Below are 14,779 nucleotides of genomic sequence, written 5' to 3' on the forward strand. Positions count from 1 at the left end.
ATTTCTGTATGCTCACTGTATGACTTTTTATCTCCTGTATCATTTTATATTGCATTTAGAAATGCATTTTAACAAGGTGTCTTGCTATGCATGACTAGCAGGGTTGGATCTGAAATGCTTCTTGAGTGATTTTGGAATTATAATTCTCCTTTTATATTCAGTGGTAAGAAAATTCAGTGAGCAGAAAGGGTTGAACAGAGTTTAGGGTATGGTTTAAAGACTCATTTACCTTGCTGGCACTAGCTCATGATCAGACCATAAAGAGTGAAGGAAAACTCTCTTATCCCATTAGCATGTTCCTTATAATAAATTATGATATCAATTGTAGTTTATACACTTCAAAAATAAATGGAAATCCTTGGAATATGAAAAAAAAATCAAGATTTTAAAATTGCATTTATTGATTAGTAGCTGGGATGATTTATAATCTAAAATTGTGAAGGAGCATGCAAATACATTTCTAATTTTGCTGTGCCACCAGAGAGGAAAAATCATCTTTGTATTAGAGTATAACAGCAGTACACAGAATAGAACAAAACAGAACAAATGACATTGTTTTATAAGGACACTGGGTTTGTGATGGCTCTCAGTATTTTCAACTACTCAAAAGATTGTATTTCATGGTATGAAATGAAACAATTCAGTGCTGCACTTACCCTGAAGCAGAAGTCACTCCTTTGTTGTGCCCATTTTCCTATTTGAATTGTTGAGGACATTTAACAGTCACTTTACTTTGTTTCAGATAATTAATGCTATACAGGAGATTGGTGATCAAGCAAAAAAAAAAAACCCTCATTGAACACGTTTCCTGCTACCCATTAGAGACCTTTTTTCATCATGCTAAGGAGTAAATGCCTCAGCTGAATGAAACAATGCCAGTTATTATTTGCCAAATATCAATTACAAAAAAAAAACACCCTTCAGAACATAACATTGCATGATAAACATAACACTTTAAGGCTTAGTAGAAAATAAAAAGATGATGCTAAACTTTATCCTGACACTGCAAAAGTCCTGTGAGCGCCAGCAGTGATATCTGTGTTTGGCTGCCAGCTGAAATTTCCAGTTCAGGGGAAGGGAACTGATAAAGGAGAGGGCCTGCAGACACGGGGAACACAGGCAGAGCTGATCTGGGAGTTAAACACTGCTCAGCTCCATGCCAAGGAAAGATATGACATTCATTATGACCAAAGAGCAGGAAACCTGTTCAATTCCAAAGCAACAATTTGCATTTCCCTCTCCTGGACAGACTGCCTGAGGAAAAGGCTCCTTATTACAGCAGATAAAGGAGCTGTGCTTGTGGCACATTAAAATAAATGTTGGAACCTGGTGGTTTTGGGGAGAACAATGCAGGGATGTGGGGGTTTGTCTTTGCTGTTACTTGTACATGACTAAAAATGTGTTTTAGAAACAGCTGGTTTGTCTTTAAAGAAAACGTGAAATCATTAAGCAAGTAGGAGAGAAAAGTGTTTGGAATATAAAACTATTAAAAGTGAGGGAGTAAGTTCTTAACATCCATAAATAAAATCTGCTATAGATTTTAGAGACTGTTTTTCTACCCAGAAACCTCTCAAGATGAAAGAATGCCTTAAGATACACTTAATTTCTGATGCATCATCATTTCCATTATTCAACTGCTGTGAAATTTCTATAGCTGAGGATGAAGGATGATGGGAATTTTAAATAACAATTATACTGAACAGTTCTTTGGTCAATGAGTATCACAGGAACAAAATTTCTGAATATCTGAGGAATCTGGGCATGGAAACTGGAATAGGAATATTTTAACCTGCTTCTACTTCTAGACCATTAGTAACAACTAGATTTTACTTGCACATTATCACTGCTGCTGTTGTGGCTGACTGAAATGCCTTGTGCCATGCTGGGACCTACAGAGCTTCTCTTCTACATCACATTATTTGGCTATATATAGTATATATTATAGCATATATCTTTCTGTCATGAAATTTAGGGTTTTTTTCACAGTTTATCTCTCTTGGTGTGACCTAAGTTTTGATAAATTCCTATAATTTACACCCAAAATTTCAATTTACTGTGAGTACAGAGTTTATGCTGTTTGTCTTAATGCAACACAGAAAAGTTTCCAGTTTATGGTTGCATGTAGCAGAATTTTGGTTTTGCTGAGGTAAAACATTGTACAGAATTTAGTTTGGAAAAAGTTATTCATTTTGAGCCCTTCCCACTTCTGAGAAAGCTTCCATTTCTGACCTGTCTATTAGCAGGCAGGTAGAAAGCAAGAAAGTAACTTGATTTTTTTTTTCTATAAAAATGTATAAAATCTATAGCTGCTTCTCTGGGATTTCAGAACCAGAGCTCCTGACAATCCTCCCACATCTGTTTCATCAGCTGATTAAAATGCAGATCTCTGAGGAGGTAACACATTTTGGGATGCTGGGCGTTCCTCTACCCAACTCATTATTAAGAGAACAACTTTATGCACCATCAGCAACTTGGCAGTGTAAACATGAAACAGTTCTGTAAATGGGACTTGGTGTTTTGTTTATGAGAACTTCCATTTTCTGGGAGGCTTTATGGCTTTTATCACCCATTTGAGCATAAAAGTTCTCGTTATCTTATAAAACCTTTTAGCACAAGAAAGAATTCAGATAGGAGCCTTATGTGAAGTGATGAATATCTGGTTTCCTGATTGTGTTGTATGATTTTTGGTGGTTTGGATTTTTTTTTCAAGCCCACAAGCCACCTGACAAGTTCTAACTTATGCTTCCAAAAGTGAGATCCTTGTGCTGATAGGGACAGCGTGTGCTGTTGCACTTAATTTTATAACTCCTCTTTATTTGTGTTTCGAGTTGGAAAAGAGTCAAAATCCAAACATTCCAGTCAAATGTGTATTTTGATTTTGTTTTTGATTTCATAATTAGAACAGTTGCAGTTTAAACCCACAACTGCTGGATTTTTTTGAGGAAGGAATTTTTATTTTGACACAGCTCCTCTGTCTAGTCTCTGACTTGCTTTACACTGCCAGTTTTGCCCCCAAACTAGAATAAAAGAATTAATTGTACCCCAGTGAAGCCAACCCTGTACAATGCTGCTGGCAAAACCAGTCACTGCCTGGAGCCAGCAAAATGCACCCAGTTTTAGGAAGCACAAAAGTTTTAGGAAACAAGTTTTTTCCTTCTGTATCTCACCCTGATTAACACCTCAGGAATAATTTTGGTGCACAGGGGGTAACACACAGCTCAGCATTTTGGAGATTATTGCCACTGACTCAAAGCACTTCCTAGTTTTAACCACTCCATCAGATTACTCTTTCCTCAGCTGCTGTAAATTCCCTCCTGGATCAGACAGCCACATGCAGTTGGGATGTAAATGATGTTTTAAAACACCCCATGGATATGGAGGGTTACTGGTTTGTAATGAACAGGGTTATTTATACTTTGCACCTTCCTCCCAGGTAGGTCTTTACACTCACACCGTCTGTATAAAGCTCCAGAGCAAGAACAAAGTCCAGGGAGCAGTGAGAGATTAAAGAGTCTTGGCTTTCACTAATTGCCTCCTGTTTCCTCATTTACAGAGCTGAGCAAATGAGTGGTTTCAGTCATCCCTGGGCATTGGCTGCAGCACTAGGAAGGGGATCCCAGCTGTGGGACTGCTGATGATTTACCCAGCTATGTGAGTCCACGTGTGCACAATCCCAACACTCCATGTGTTACTGCAATCCACATTAGCTGCTGCTTTTGTCTTTCTATCACATTATTTACTCTTTCCTTACACTTTTTCCCATTTCACTAAGATGCCACCAGATTGTGTTTTCTACATTGCCTCATGCACACACTGTAATACTTCAGCTTTCCTGCTCTGCTTTCTGCTGCCTGGTTCACACATAATTGTTCTTTTACTATTGTTACTCTATTTACTACTCTTCTACTATCTTTATCTGTGTATTATTATATTTGTCAAGAAAAGCTTTCACTTGCATAATTTGTCAGGTACACACAGGCTAAAAAGGCAGCTCACCACCACGGGGACATTAAAGAATCCTCTCTCTGCCTGATGTGCTACTGGTTCTAAAGAAATTGATTTAACTCAGTTTCTCTTGTCCTGAAACAATGGAAAAACAAAAACCCTTCCTCCAAACTGCTCAGGCATCAGCACCTTCTGGATCTTGTTGTGAAGCATCAGCTCCATTGTGCCTAAAGCACACTTTGTGTTCAGAAATTCACATTTTCCACCTCAGTTTATCTTGAGATAAATTATTTTGTTATTAGCTAGGAGTTAGGCTGCTTCTCATGAGGTGTCAGCCCCGTGTTCTCCCCATCCTGGTGTTTGGAGCAGTGCTGAAAAGGTGAGGAGGTGTCCCCAGACCTGTGCATGAAAGCTGAAATTTGCAGCAAGGTCTGCACCAGAATGGAGTAATTTCAGTCCCTGACCCTCACAAACCACAGAAACACCCCAGAATATTCATCAGCACCCACCTCCCTGCTCTGGGCTGTTCTTGGACCAGGGAACAAGTAGGATCTTCAGCCATAAACAGGTTCAGGCTTTAAGACAAATTAAGAAAGGCTTAAAAACTTGCAGCTAAAGGAGGCTGTTTTAGGACTGCCCTGTTTGCATAAAATCTTGAAGGCAACATGAGATATTTGGGAATATCTGGAAGTGAGAATGGTCCTTACTTGAGACATGGCTGTAGATAATCAACTTGAGATGTGTTTGCTTCCTGTGCAAGGCAGGCACTGCTCTTCCATGCTTCCAGACCACCTGAAAACCAGGATGTGTTATTTTAAGGTAAAAATATTGGAATTCTTTTTCTAAGTTAAAACCAGAAGGATAAATAAGAGGTGGCATGTTTCAGACACTATGTCTGCCCTTGGGGATGGTCTGTGCTATACCTGGCTTTGTTCACTTATCAGCTCTTAAGCTATTGGTAAAAATCTTGTATAATAATAATAATAATAATAATAATAATAATAATAATAATAATAATAATAATAATAATAAACAACCATATAACTGCATCAGAAAATATGTTCCTCTGTTCCCTGCAGCCCAATTTCTCTGTCTCTAAGGAAGATTATCCACAAAGCATTCTACACCACGGAGCATGGGGCTAAAATAAACTCAGTGTGAAAGAGGCATGTGCTTTACAGGCAGTGAGAGTGAAGAGAGACAACTCTGTTCCTCACAAGCTACTAATTCACAAACTGCTAATTCTGTGGTCAGTGCAATTTAGACTATCACTCCCAGGACTCAATAATTACCTCATTATTTTAATTGCAAGTCAGCTGCCAACCCAAGTGATCAGTCAGAAAGACACAGGAGAACCTTCTACCTGTGGCCAGAGTCGAAGGTGACCCCAGGAGCTTTTCCTAAATGATCCAGCACCCCTCATCCATGCACCCATCAGTGCTGCTCCTCAGGCATGGCTGGGCTGGGAGTATCCAGCCTGTGGCTTTAGGAACTGGGAAGAGTTCTGGAAAATCATCAACTATCAATAATAAGTTTTTCTAATGACAGGAGCAGAAGAAAGAATATTCTTCAAGCAGGAGGACAGGCTCAAACCAGTTCTGCAGGAAGCGTCACGCACCAAAGATCAAGAAGAATGCTAATGTGCAATCATTGAACAGAATAGGAGCCAAAACTTGATCTGAGGCACGTAATGAATAATGCTATACAATCAGCTTCTCTACACCCACAGCCTCTCTAAATTTATAAGCCATACATGCCATTGGATGGAATTGAAATGCATTTCCCATCATCGAAGGGTACCATCCAATCTGCTCTAACACAGGACCATATTGGGACTGAGCAGACCATTCTGTTTGTTAGAAACCCACCAGAATGTGCTGGTATTTATATCTCATAAAAGCTGTTCAGTAAACACAGTACAAAGACCTCTGATTTCACCCAATGCACAAACACGTGCGAAGAATTTCATTCTCAGATTCAAACACGAGAGAGCTCTCTGTCAAATGAGCGTAACCATCATTCCCCATCCCAGGGAATTAAACACCTTTCCACTTGGAAAAACTCTCCTGGCTTCACCAATTGGAATTTCTTAGTTGAAATGACAAACTCTGAATTTGCCTATGACAGTTATTTAAATGCAGTATTAGAGACAACAGTTTGGGGTTTTTTTTTTCCACCAACATCCTGATGTCTTCTTTGTCCTTTAACATTTCTGTGTGGACTTATATTTGTTGGTGTATTTTTGTGGATGTGACAGCTCAAGCCTGTAAGAATGACTGTTATAATTTCATTTTTATTGTAAAGATTCTTTGTCGGTCCTGGGAAAAAGCAAAAGAGAAAGAACTACAAACACCACAACAATCTCTGCCATGTGCAATTGCTAAATCTGCTTTTCCAAGCCACACAAACTGAACTGTAATAAACCAACAAACCAAGAGAGTAAAAGCAAGTCAGGGTCATAACTTCTGCCTTGACAAGGAAAGGAACCTCTGAGGCTGAACAAGGCACTTTTCATTTCTGTTCCTGATTAATTCACAGTGCAAGGTGGAAGGATCTTGAGGGATCAGCTGCTCCTAAATGCATCCTCAAGTTTGTCAGTCCCTTTCTGGCAACAGCAGAACCTCTGCAGGCAATCCACTCCCTGCCTTAACTGTTGTTATCACTTTCCCTGAGATTATCTTTAAATTTCCCTTGCTGCCTCTCAAGACCATTATTTCTAAAGCTGCTTGTGGTGAGCAGAGGGGAAAATGCTATTTCCTTTCACAGGCTAAAGACTGTAAGATATCACATTTAATAATCTCAAAGACATTTCCACTGAAAAAAACTCAAAGCAAAAGAGACTCTCTGGAAATACCTGACAGAAGGAGAAATCAGCTCTCTTGGCAGGCTCTCCCTCTCTGGGCAAACCAAACACACACAGTTAGAATTACTCAGGGGTTGCAAAACTGCTCCAAAGCATCCCCAGATCTCTTCCCTTAGCCTGGAAGGTGTTTGGGTTTGGCCAAGGAGTCACAAGGTGCCCTCAGGCCAGGCAGGGAGTTTGGGAGCTGATTGCAGGCAGGGTGATCTGGTTCCCTGGATCTTCCTTTCCTGGAGCACAGCGAGTGTCAAACCAGCAACCAGCAGGAGCCTCAGCACAGCAAAACAGAGAATTACCCAGACTGAGTCTGAAAATGGGTAAAAGCAGGACATTTCTGTTCAGATTGAGCATCCAAAACCTTCACAGGATCCCAGGATGGTCCCGGGACCCTGAAGCCCATCCAGTGCCACCCTGCCATGGCAGGGACATTTCCACTGTCCAAAGCTTCTCTGCAAATGAATTGTCATAATTACTTTTACAATTATTTCAGGATTCTGTTGCAGGACACAGAGCTGATTACCTCGAATCTGTGTGTGTAATAATCCTGCATTGTAACTCAAACCCACTGCATCATTGCAATGATGGCAGATTTTACTCTGTGTGGTATTTGCAGACAAACATTTAAATATAATGTTGAGAATCTTCAACTTTTATCCTAAATTTTCCCAGTCATTAATTACAATTTATGTCTTGTACCTTACTTTGCCCCCTGAGATTGATTTTGTGTTATAATTGCTGGAAGTTGCGTGGTTCTGGGATTCTTAAAATATGAACAAACATTTGAAAAGAAATCTTGACTTTGGAGTAGCTTTGTCACTCCTCATAGAGCCAATGACTGAACAGAATACAAAGTAAAAGTGAATGAGCTGGCAGAAATTACCAGAAAGGCATTTATAGGGGAAAGCACAGAACATTTACAAAATGAAATAACATTTCTCATAAGTGATATGGCTACTTTATTAAAATATTTGCATGGAATTTCACTTAATAATTCAAATGTTTATAGTCTGGTAGCACTAGAACAACAGAATGGGCCAAGCTGTGCAACTTTTCTTTCTAGACTAGAGCAGAGATGAATTTCAGAATCATCTGAGCCCAGTGCATTGGGAAAGATAAGTGACAAGGCAACTTCACAGTGGCTCAGACCCAGAAAATTTGGGTTTGTTACCTTCGTGTTGTTTTGAGTTGATGGCAACAATCTTCAGTCTTGTGCAAGGATTTAGAGAGAGAATGATGGGTATAACTCAGGAATAAGGTGCTTTGTAGGGTGGAGTTAAACTTCAAAGGTGGTGAAATAAAGGCCACTCATCACTACACCTCACAGCTGTCCCTCTGTTGTAATTAAATAGGACATTTATTGCCAAGTGTTATGACATTTAATCAGCTATATAAAAATAATAATAATAGTTATAAGAGTGATAGGCATCATCACCAAAGTTATTATGAGAACAAGCTGAGATCCCATGCCCAGTATCTCTAAAAGTTCTGACAGACAATTCATTCCAGAGTGTCAGTACTGTCCAAAATACCTTCCTGGAATGTATCCTGATAAATTTCATTCTTTAATGAGAACTTTTGCAAGGAATCCCACGGTTCCTACTCACCAAATGAAACAACAGCTATCCTCTGCCATTGTATTGGACCTATTTATCCATATAAAGATGTGAAATAATTTTATTTTCTTTTTAGTCAGGGAATATTAATGAAAAATTGTCATTTTGCACAATATTATAGGGGGCAGGCCAAGGAAAGGGTTGGCAAATTATTGATCACAGGGCATGAATAATATTGCAGCTGCAGACCCCAAATAAGATTCTTGACTTTCATTCTCTGATTTTTACACCACTTTCCTTTCCCACACAAGGAACTGGATTGGATCAATCCATTCCTTTCTTCTGTAGCACAGGAATACATGAACTGTCCTTCAATAAATGGGTGGTTTAAACCTTATCCTCCAGGCCTTGGGAGAAAACATGGAAACAATGAAATACAACAGAAATGTCAAAAGATTTAAAACAAAAATCCCACCAAAAAAAAAAAAAGAAAAACCCAAAAAACAACAACAAAAATCAACCAAAAAAAAAAAAAAAGGAAAAAGTGCACATTTTGAAATATTTAGGGTGAAAAATAAAGGATGCATCAATGGACCTGAGTCCTTCTTGCAGGTTTTGTACCTTTCCTTGTGCATTCCAGTTCTTACAGCTTAGGCAATTATTTCAGCTGGTTATTTGCAGCAAATTTCCTTTGTTGTGAGGTTTTGCCTGTTTGGTTTTGAGTGAGCCACTTCCAAGAGGCACCAAAGCCACCAGTGAGGTTCTTGTTGCTGCTTGGGAGAATGAGGAGCTCCTGGAAAAGGACGGCGCCCGTTATGTTCCAGAAGGATGAAAACAGGAGTGGAGAGGGAGAATGAGGAGGAATCATCACTTTTGAATGCAGGCACACAATGCCAGCCAGGGCCTGGATTCCTGAGCCTCCCTGGCAGGGAGAAATTCCCTCTGGGACAAAGGGAGGAATGCAGTCACGAGGAGCCACAGGTATCTCCCAGCTTGGTCCACGGAGCCACCCAAAAATGCTCCTGCATGTTCTGCAAACATTCCACCCATGTCCCCTCAGGAGCACTGCCTGGGAGCAAGGAGGGGCCTCCACACACACACAAAAAGATGTTTTTTCAATTATTTTAAAGGACAGCCAATTAACCTCCCTTTATGTCACATGTTTGTGCCAAACAGTGACAGTAAGGAATTTTCTTGCGAACTTGGTCATACCATCAAGACTACTCATTTGGCAAAACAATTACATCCAGCTGCTTCCTAACACTCCCCAATTAACTGATTTTTTTCTTGTGTTCTCATGTTCATAGCAGCCAACTGGGAGTCCAACCAGCAGGAGCATTCTTATGGATGTTATGTGCCCATTCCCACACTTTGCACTGGTGCTATATTTGTTATTTAGAACAAGCCCAGATTGTTCCTGGAACTGTGCCTATAGAAACTCCTGCTGTAATGTGTTTATATGATCTATAATTACAGGCAAGCTGCAACCTGTCCACAGCCACTGCATTATCAAACCCATGAGCCAGTCCCTGGATTAACTATTCCATCTGATAAACTCCCTTTCTTCAGCAGCTAATGCCAGGGAAGCTAAAAGAACACAGGCTGCATTTTTGGGATGGCCAATATATAATATTCCAATATATAACATTCCAAGCCAGTTAAAGGACATTCAAAACTACCAAATTTTCCCCAGAGCAAAAGAGGTGTCAAGGCACCAGGCTGCAGATTAGGCCAAGGTTAGTTCATGTCAGGTATTTGCATCTGAAAATACTTGTCAAAAACCACAAAGAAGATGTAGGAACAATCATGGTCCTCACCTGCCAACAGAGCTTCATGCAGCTGAGCCTGTGTACACAAATATAAACTGTAAAATCTGCTTATAATCCCAGCAAACAACAGATTGTTACAGGTTTTGATCTAAACACTGTGTCAAGATAAATAATTAGGACAGTCTTAGTACCTGTAAGGGGAAAAATCTTTGTAGAAATAACATTTTGGTTAAACAGAAGAATGAAGCTGCAAGGTTTAATTATTTGAATTATTTTGATGTACTTCACATACAGACCCTAATACTCTTTCGTACCCAATATTTTATATTGTTCTGACATCAAGCATCTAAACAAGTATATTCTCAGTAAAAACTGTAAATACATGTCAGTAAATTTCTGCTCATTCATTCTGCATCAAGGCAGCAAGTTATTATGAAGAATTTTTAAATAATACTTGTAAATACTTTTAATGCCATCTACTAAATGCCTCTTTCATATGTGATGTCTGAGACAGATCTATAAAACCTTGCTTCAATGCTATCTAATCTGTAGCTTAATGCCATTGTCTAACCAGCACCACAACTCAGACAGAAGGGGTTCTGCTGGTGTTTTTGGATTTTCATTCCCATTAACAGAGGGAGAAGATGACATGGAAATCACTGCATCCAAAGTGCAGAGGGACAGGGACTTGTGGTGCTCTTTGCCATTTTATACTTTTTCTATCTTTACAAATTTCGAGTGAAATCCAAGGCTAAAGGATGAATTTTGCAGTTATGAAATGGATGTGGCCAAAGGATCCCCAGCACAGCTGGTCTCAGGTGCAGATGGCAGAAATCTTGCAGCAACAATCTTACAAAATTTGATAGGACAATTGCACAATCTGCCTTATCAACTCACCAAGGGCATTCCTGCACATGTGGGGAAGCAACTCCTGCTCTCTCATATCTGACAATTCCCAGTTTGTAACTCCAGCAGTTGTTCTTTACATGTGAATTAAATATTATTGTGTTGGTTTAGTGTTGCTCTACAGTTATAATCAACAGCAAGAAATAATTCCACAGTATTTTAATATGGAATTCCCATTGTGTTTGTGTTTTCTATTGCACCATGGTGTTATTAAAGATTATATAAGAAGTTACCACCTGCTGGTACCTCTGACACAGAGGAAAGAGGAAATAAATAAAGAACTGAAGACCTTGCTGAGGTCACTGGGGTTGTCAGGGCATTACAGACACGTCTGACATTTAACCTCCCACAGGGAAATTCCCAAAGAATTGCACTTAAATACCTGAGTTCTGAGCTCTTACAGCTCCAGCGCTTCCTTCCCAGCTCCCTGCAGGTACACAAAGCTACACAATGTTTGAGTCAGGAAAGTAACTCCACTGCAGACTTCACTGTTTTTTATAAAATTAAGGTTTTCTGCAGCTGCCTGGGGTTTCTTGGAAGAAAGTCTGTCTTTTATATAATATTAATGACATATAAATCAATGTAGGAACTATAATGCATGTCATTTCCACTAGAGAATGTTACTTAATTACAAATACACCCAATTATGGCAGGAATTTCTGTTTACAAACATGGTTTTAATACTGGGCTTCTCCTAAACATTATTAACATTTCAATATATTAATTATTATTAGACATTCCCACACCAAACCCCACTACCTGGTGTGCCAGAACCATCATGTGAAGATTCTCAGCTGACAGGAAATGTGTTTATTTGGGGTCAGGCTTTTTTCTCCCTGGTTCTGTTGTGAATTTTGGGTTATCCAAGGTGAACCATCTCCACCTCCTGCCTGCCCTGGTGCAGAATTCCAGGTCCTTGCAGAGAACAATCCCTTCTCACGTCAGGGGCTCCAGGCAAAGCTGCTCCAGCTTCAGCTGGGGAACTTTTGATGTCCCTTTTGCTATGATGTGTAAATACCTAAATATAAATGTATGGATGTGTGAATATGGATTTACAGAATGGATTAGGCAAATCAGTTTCTGCAATATTCCTTTCTCCCCCTTACAGCTCCAGAGCATGATCCTCTCACAGCTTTTTTCTGAGAGCTCCCAGACTGGGGGGGTACAGGGTGACCTCAGTCACAGGGCAGCAAATACAGAGCAAATGCCCTGGAATTAATGGAATTACTCCCCTCAGAAAAACAGAAGTTTTTTCCCCTTCTCCTTTACAGTGACAACTGAATTTCTCAGATCCAGAGAAGGCAGGGAATGGTTTTGGATTAGATTTCATACCAGGAACACAAATGCTGTGTCCTCCTGCTCCACCCAGAGTCATCAACACTGAACCAGAGCTGATAAAATGCTACAAAAACCAGAACCAAAGACCAATCCCACCAAAGACCAATCCCACCTCCCACATTCCAGCAGCTCAGCAGTGCCAGAGCTGTCCTGACTCCTTGGAACAATTGTGCTGGGAGGGCTCCCAGGCACAGAGTGCTGCCCCTTTGTGTGCAGGCACATTTAGATAGGGACAAGGTCATTGAAGATAATTCTGCTTATGAACACGGCTGCTCCTTTGAGTCAACCAATTTTTTAATTATGTGTTACTCTTCAGGTGGAATTTTGGATGCTATTTTCTTTGATATCTTTATGACTCATGTTTCAGTTGAGCAAAGCAAGCTTCAATTTGCTAATGCAAGTGTGTACAAATTTGAAACTGGTTGGGTTGGGTGTGTCTGCCTATAGAAACACACATTTTCTTACAGTTTTCAATGAATGTTACTGGTGCAAAATTATCTGGCTACATCTTAGCTGAATTTAAGTAATTCATAGTTTGAATACCATTCTTCCAGTGTTAATTCAGCTGGGTAATTGCTGAGGTTCAGAAGAGGAAGGCTGCATTAATTGTGAAAAACCTGTGAATAAGGAGTTGTCTATCTTGATCAGCTCCAGGGTTGTACAACCAGCTGGCATCACCCCACACCTGCTGTGCATGGGGCCAGCTCCCCTCCCACAGCCTGGAGAGCAGGGCACAAATGAAATGGTTTTCATTGAGAAAATGAAGAAATCATTGCTCTTGCTTTCCTTCAGGCTGTTGTTTGCAGAGCCTGGAGGGAGCTTTAAAGCTGCTCCCTCCTCATCCTCCTGCAGGGCCGGGGGGCAGAGCCCAGAGATGTCCCATCACATCCTTGCTGCTGTGCTGGGGCATTCCCAGCAGCTCCTCAGGGATTCCAGCGCTGCCATGGGGATCCCATCCATGGGGGTCCCATCCATGGGGATCCCATCCATGGGGATCCCATCCATGGGGACGTCCGGGCTCCATCCACACAATCCCTGCTGCCCTCGGCTCTGCTCTGCCCCCTGGAGATGCTCCCACCCTGCTTGGGGGCAGGAACTGCTCTGGGTCTGCTCCGGCCAAACAAGGCAGCACAAACCCCAAAGCAGGGAAGGGAAAGTTGGTTTGATGCTGTGTAATCCTCCCACCCTCCCCTCCCAGCTCATGCTGCTGTGGTCAGCAGGAATAAAAAAAATTATAGCGTTATAAAAAACAAATTCAAGGCTTCTTGAGAAATCTTACCAGCATGCTGGGACTTTTGGGGAAAACTGCAAAAATCCAGTTTGCATTTAAATGTAGGCAACTCTCCCCAGTGCATTCCCTGATGTCCTGATTTATCACACACCTGCAGTGGGTTGTAGGAGGAAAACAAGGCTTACAAATCAATGTTTCAATGCACTAATTCACTGCTTTGCAATACAGTTTGTTTGTTATTTGCAAATGTACAAATATGCGAAAATTAATTGTACCATTTGCTTTCTCAAAATAAATATGCTTTTTCATCTACCAATCCAAATGTTTCCAAAGAACTGAGTGATTAATATCATCTCTAAAACTGTGATTATGTCAATAAACATAAAGCAAGATATTGGACTAAGCATGACTCCAACTGTGAGTGATTTATAGTGATAAAAATACACAGATGCCATCTGTACCAACAGAAGAACACTCGTCAAAAATTTGTCTTATGGTAACACTTCTCTCTCATTTCTACTGAAACCAGCACTATTTCTTTTCCAATGGCACTGACAGTAAAATATGGCCACTTTTCAAGTGAGTAACCCACCAGCAGGAGAAATACACTGAGAACTATGAATTAAACTTCTTCTTTCACTCACTCAGGGCCTCCAGGATGGATCATTGAATGCTCACCAAGCATCAAACCCAGTTTGTCAGAACTAACTCAGAAGCTGCTTCCACACAAAGAAGTTTTTTGGGGGGTAACACCCACTTACCTTCTGCAGAGAAAATAAAAACAAAAAACAACAACAACAAAAAACCCAAATAAATAAAAAAATCAAACCAAAATAAAAAAACAAGGAAAAAACCACCAAAAAACAAAAACCAACCGAACAAAAACCGCAAAAACAAACCAACAGCCACCAAATAAAAACCAAAGAAACAAATAAAATGCCTCAACCAAAATGGCCCAAGCTTTAGGCTGAGCAGCCAGCCCAGTCATTATTCTGTGTGTCTGAGGCTTGCCAGCATCTCTGCCAGTTCAGCATTTAGCAAGAGGGCCATGGGGTATGCACTGGGGAAAGCAGGGCAGGCACCGAGCACTCTGTGATAAATATCTGTCAACTTCAAATGCTGACAGAGACATCAAAAGAAAAGGAGAATTTGAATAAAATCTGCACACAGAGAGCTT

The sequence above is a fragment of the Zonotrichia leucophrys genome, chromosome 4A (genome assembly GCF_028769735.1).
Source record: "Zonotrichia leucophrys gambelii isolate GWCS_2022_RI chromosome 4A, RI_Zleu_2.0, whole genome shotgun sequence".
NCBI lineage: Eukaryota > Metazoa > Chordata > Aves > Passeriformes > Passerellidae > Zonotrichia > Zonotrichia leucophrys.